Consider the following 6,657-nt stretch of genomic DNA (forward strand, 5'->3'; position numbering starts at 1 on the left):
AGAACAAGTCAGAGCCGAGAGTTGATAAACAAACAAAATTATATTCTCAATAATGGCAGACCGAAAACAATACACTAAAATGCACACTCCAGAATAGTTGCATACAATATGTCACCAATCAAACCAATCAAACAACGTACTACACAGTACAATCAGCCACACTCAAAACAACGGACACAGACAACGATACGCTCTACAATGCAGTCGCATGCATTTAACAACCAAGATACTTAAAGACTAAAGAGATAGAAAACCTATCCAGTCCAAAGTTCTTGGAACAAAAGTCTGGATGATACTCTTCCGAGAATCACTCACTCAAAGTCCAGCGTTGTTTTCGTTCCGCGCCCTGGAAGTTTCTCTTCCAGGAAACCTCGCGTCTTCAATTGGCCACTCTCCAAGCTTCAAACTTCTTCGCCCGAACACGTCGGCTTCACACACGCAGCTGTCGCCACACGTCTTCGCTCGATAGCGGTAAACACACTCTCTTGCCTGTAGCTCGAGCCTTCACCCCTCAGGTGGAAATCCTCTTCATCTCCTGCTTCGTCCCTACGGACAAAACCTTCGCCGACTACACGGCGGAATCCCTTCGCACTCTGGCGTTAACTACCGTCTTCTCCTGATCTCTCATCTCCGCTGCTCGGTTAAATACCTTCCGCGCGACATTCCAGAAGGTTCTCATCATTTCGTCCGCGCGAAACGCAGCGAAGGCTGGGAAGAAGGCGAGACGGTTGGAACGCCCTCCGCGGCAGATGACTCAGCTCGGTATGACCATGCCTATTTCCTTCTGGAACTTTCCAGCGCTTGCTCGACCGCCGTTGTGGGGTGAGGAGGTTCGTCGGCGAAGCCACGCTTCCGAGAGGAGAGCGCGCGCCCCGGGGAGCCTTGGATGTTTGTTTTCTTTTTTTTTGACCTCGGGGCGTCTCTTTCGCGCGTTATCGCAAGAATTTGGCGGCGCGTCCATTTTTAGCGCTCATTCTGTGACAGCACGCGACCTCTTGGTCGGATGCCAGAGAGGATAGGGAAGAGATTTGGCTCGCGAAAGCTACGCGGAGGAACGGCAATAATTTCGAGCTCCCCGCCTCTCATCCTCGTTTCACGCTGCTTAACGAAAACAGTTTCTCAGTTCGTAATGAAACGATTAAAAAATGTTTGTGGCAAAATGCCCCTCAAGGGAAACCGAAAAACTCTCACAGTCTAGCTCAAATTTGGTATGGGGCCTAGTGAGTGGCTCTTCAAGGCGTGGGTCGTGTGTCTCCTGTATATAGTAGGCACCTCTCGTTTTAAGGATGAAAGATATGATGAAAAGATGCAAGATGGCTGTACTTGGAGTTTTCACAAGATCGACATACATACATACATACATACATACATACATACATACATACATACATACATACATACATACATACATACATACATACATACATACATGCATACATACATACATACATACATACATACATACATACATACATACATACATACATACATACATACATTAGTCTTTGTGAGGTAAGGAAAAAGAAGACTTTGGACAGACAGATGGATAGACGGGCGAACGAGTAGACAGATAGACGGATGGATGCACGCAGCCAGCGGATGATTCGCGGTTCGCCAATCAAACCCTCCTAAGCTTCGCCCCACTCATCATCATTCACTCCGTGGATATGCTGTCATTTCTTTTTTTTGTATCAGCGCAAGTGAATACGTAATCAGGCTAAATGGTTACATAAACGTTCTCACTTGCGCAAGCAGATGGCGAGAGGGGAAACACGCACAAGAGTCGACTCGTTTTAGGTCAAAATTGCCATGACAGCCTGCGGATAGGCGGTATCAAGGAGAGGGTTCTCGCTACGGTGCTCCTCCACGTGTAAAGTTCTCATATAATTGCTTATAAACCTAAGTGTTTCAAACGAATGTCTGGGGAGTGCCATCTGGGTCACAGACTGTTCGCTATGATCCCAGCCTCTACAGACGTAGCTAGTCTCGAACACGTGTTTCCCGTGAGTCACATCATTTTGTCACCACGCGTTAAGGCACAATTAAATAACAGGTTTCTTTCTTTCTTTCTTTCTTTCTTTCTTTCTTCCTTCCTTCCTTTCTTTCTTTCTTTCTTTCCTTCTTCTTTCTTTCTTTCTTTCTTTCTTTCTCAGAAGGTGATGTGTAATGTCCTTGCCATGTAGTATTCTCAACGTTCGTTCTGAGACCACTCCCTTTGCGAAGGCCCATAGTGCTGCCATAAAATCACTGTATATAATTAAATGCTATTCATCTTGAGTGCTAAGGCGATGGCCACCTGTTCGGCAATGATTGGGTCTTTCGTACTGACCTTCACTGAGTTGGCGACACGGCCAGCTACATTGACCACCATGGCCACAAAAGCTTTGCTTTTGGCATAAGAAGCCATGTGAACAAAGATGACCCCTCGTTCCTCGTTTGAGACTTGACGAAGTATAACTCTGGCTCTCACCAGTCTTCTTCCAATGTTGTGTTCTGGATGCATGTTTCTTGGTATAAGAGATACCGTTATATTTTACCTTATGTTATCCGGGATATTATTGTACATGAGTCGAATCATCATTAGGTGCTGGCCCAGCTCGTGCTGAATCAACGTACTAATGAAACAGCAATTGCGAGTTCTCATCAATTATATCTAAAACAATATACGAAAGCATTGCAAAACCGCGTGGCTAGGCCACTCTGCAAATAACAGACAGGCGTCAACCAGCAAAAGCTGTGCGTTCATTCGAAGCACGCTGATTTAAAGGAAACGGGGTGGGAGAGAAGGAAGAGAGAAAAATACGAGGCATGCGCAGCAATCGACGGTGCATCAGCAGCCACGGTGGTTCGCAAGTTGCAGCATCTCTCTTTTCTTAGAATTCAGAACGCTCCGACGGTTCCCTCTCATGAGTAGAACGACGTAGTTGGAACGACTTAGTGATCATGATAGACGCCGTAGTGGAGGGCTTCAGAAATTTCGACCACCTCGGTTTCTCTAAAGTGGACCCAAATCTGATGGCGTATGGCATGCATTTTTAGGCGATAAACAGACGTCGCTGCTGTTATTTGAGTGCTGACGTTACTTCAGACCACAAGCAACTTTCAAACGCTTTTCTACTGAGTGTTTCAAATCGGCATTATTCGCAAGTATTTTCAATTTACAACGACACGTCAAGCCGACTGCACCGTACAACGTTGTTTATCATGATGCATGGAAATGTGAATATTTTTGGTTATTTTTAGGGGCATAGTACGCGTCCTCTTTGGAGTTCGAATCGGTGGATAATTGGCAATGCGAACGAACGCACAGGCTCCACTGAGCGCCGACAAATACCGCTTTCATTGCACACACAAGACGCGAAACGTCAGGTGATCTACTTCGTCATGTAGATTCACCGATTGTCACACCTGTCCCGTTTATTAGGGAGGCGATCGCCGGGCTAATTCCAAGAGCCGAAGTATCGGCCCCCCGAACCGCACCACGAAAGTGTGGACAATTTAGAAGTGGTCCTTTTTGGTGCGCCAGCGGACGCCGGCTGTGGCCCAAAGAACAAGTCAGAGCCGAGAGTTGATAAACAAACAAATTATATTCTCAATAATGGCAGATCGAAAATAATATACAAAAATGCACACTCCACAATAGTTGCATACAATATGTCACCAATCAAACCAATCAATCAACGTACTGCACAATACAATCAGCCACACTCAAAACAACGGACACAGACAATAATACGCACTACAATGCAGTCGCATGCATTGAACAACCAAGACATTAAGGACTAAAGAGATAGAAAACCTATCCAGTCCAAAGTTCTTGGAACCAAAGTCGAGATGATACTCTTCCGAGAATCACTCACTCAAAGTCCAGCGTTGTTGTCGTTCCGCAGCTCTCTTGAAGTTTCTCTTCCAGGAAACCTCGCGTCCTCAAATGGCCACTCTCCAAGCTTCAAACTTCTTCGCCGGAAATCCGTCGGCTTCACACACGCAGCTGTTGCCCGCGTCTTCGCTCGATAGCGGTAAACCCACGCTCTTGCCTGTAGCTCGAGCCGTCCCTACGGACCAAAAACTTCGCCGACTACACGGCGGAATTTCTACGCACTCTGGCGCTCACTTCCGTCTCCTCCTGTTCTGTCACTACGGGCAGAACCTTCGCCGACTACACGGCGGAATTCCTACGCGCTCCGGCGCTAACCTTCCGTCTTCTCCTCCTTTCTCGTCTCGGCTGCTCGATTAAATACCTTCCGCGCCACCTTCGAGAATTTTCTCGTCATTTCGTCGGCGCGATACGCAGCGAAAGCTGGGGAGAGGTGCGAGACGGTTCGACTGCCCTCTCCGGAGGATGATTCACTCGGTCTGACCCCGCCTCCTTCGTTCTAGAAAAATCGCGGCCTTGCTGGGCCGCCGATTTGGGGTGAGGAGGATCGTCTGCGAAGCCGTGCTTCTGCGGGGAGAGCGCGCGCCCGGGAGCCCTGGATGTTTGCTTTCTTTTTTTTTCTTTTTACCTCGCGGCGTTTCTGCCGCCCGTTGTCGCAAGGATTTGGTGGCGCGCTCTTTTTTAGCGCTCGTTCTGTGACACTGCCCCCTACTTTAAGAATATTATCTCATAATATTCAAAACCACACAAACGAGCGCGAACAGTCACCACACATTCTCACAGACTGTAACACAATCCGTCGCTCATGACACTTCACATTCACAATATATCACTCAATACAATCGTACATTGTAGTTCAATTCCACAACACATGAAATATTGCCACAGGTACATGCCTACAACACTTCATCACACATTCTAAACAATACAAACGTACAAAGTTCTGTCTATACAACAATTATACAACACTATACATCACACCATCGCACAGAGCACTGACTCTCTCGACATACACTTGAGACACAGGATAACAAGAACATTAACACAACATATGTTACTCAGCACTGCCCAACACATTCTGATTCGACTTAAACACTTATCCTGTGTACTTCGAGCAGCGCTTGCGCCCCCTTTTGCGGTGCTCGCTCGATCTCTTCTTGTGTTTCCACGTTCTTTTTCGGCGAGCCCTTTCCAACGACGATATCTGAGGCGTCGTCTCAGCCATCGTTGTCTCTTCCGACACCGTTAACGCGTCATTACATTCGACGGGTCCTGTCTGTTTATTTACCCGCTTGATCATGCCTCTACATTTTGCCCGGCTGGCCAACTCCGTCTCCTTTACACTGTCAGTCGGTCGAGGTCGTGCCGACGTACATCCAGTTGCTCGGCCTGTGAACTTATTCGACACGATCGTCTTCTCCTTCGCTGTCTCTTGCGCCCCGGCTTCGCCTTGGGCTCTAGTGAGATCCGTCACGGGCTGCTCCTTCACTGTGTCTCGCGGCCGTTGTGTTGGCGAGGGCTCTATCTTCGGGTCTTCTCCCAAACATTCTGGATCACTTGGCCCTCGCGCCCCGTCGATGTTTCCGATGACAAGGTCATACAGGGGGGTCGTCATGCATAACGCAGTAACCTTCCCGCTGAAGTACGGGGTTTCAACCTCAATTTCTGCTTCGGGAAGCATCCGGACCGTACGGTCAATTAGGCAAACCGGTTTCGTTCTGCCTGCCAACTCTCTTTCCCGTACCAAATTTCTCCTCACGATAACCGTGGAGCTACCGGTGTCTCTTAGAACCGTAATCTTCTTGCCTGCAATCTTTCCAGGAAGCGTTGGCATTCCCTTCGTAACACCGGTTGGCTGTTTTGACATTACAGCCGCCACAATAGGAATTTTCTCCCCATTCTTCAACTCTACGAATCCATCGGTGACGGCATTATTATCAGATTTCGGTGCCGCTTGCACACAAGATACCTGGTGAGTTTGACTCACTCCGTTCCGACAAGCGTCTGCTTTGTGCCCAGTCTGACCACACTTAAAACATTTCACTACCGTAGGGCTCGTAAAGATCGTTCGACAGTTTTTCGCGCGATGACCCACTCGGTTGCACAGAAAACATCGCGGAATGCTCTCGGGTACACGCTTCTTTTCTTCGGGAGCCAATTTCTTCGAATCATCGGGACACTCCTTCTTTACCTTGGCCAAATTAGTTCCACCTTGCGCTTCCAAGAATTGATCAGCCAATTCAAGCATTCCTTCAAGTGACTCAGCCTTCCTCTCTTTCAAATACAGCGACAGGCTTGGGTGGCAACTAGTAAGGAATTGTTCTCTTATTAGCAGCTCTCTAAGTTCATCGTACTCCTGCGCTGTCCCTGAAAGTTCAATCCATCTGTCGAAATAATGGCAAAGTCGGGCGGCATACTGCGTAGCCGTCTCACCATCAGCTGGCTTTCCTGTCCGAAATCTGTCCCGGAATCCTTCCACAGTGAATCTAAATCGCTTCAGCAAAGCAGCTTTCACCTTTGCGTAGTTGGCTGCATCGGTCGGCGTCAGCCTACCGTACACACTGAGCGCTTCACCACTCAAGCAGGTGCTCAAAGCAGTTGCCCATTGCTGTTCCGGCCAATTCTGGCTCCCCGCAATCGTCTCAAATCTGTGGAGATACGCGTCTAGGTCGTCCTTCCTTTCATCAAACGCTGCGAGCAGCTTGCTTGGGTTCAAGCGGAAGCCGTGATCTTCCCGTTCGCTGCTTTCGACTCTAGCTTGGACGGGAGTTTCGCTTCGG

This window comes from Rhipicephalus microplus, chromosome 7 (assembly GCF_043290135.1).
Source record: "Rhipicephalus microplus isolate Deutch F79 chromosome 7, USDA_Rmic, whole genome shotgun sequence".
Lineage (NCBI taxonomy): Eukaryota > Metazoa > Arthropoda > Arachnida > Ixodida > Ixodidae > Rhipicephalus > Rhipicephalus microplus.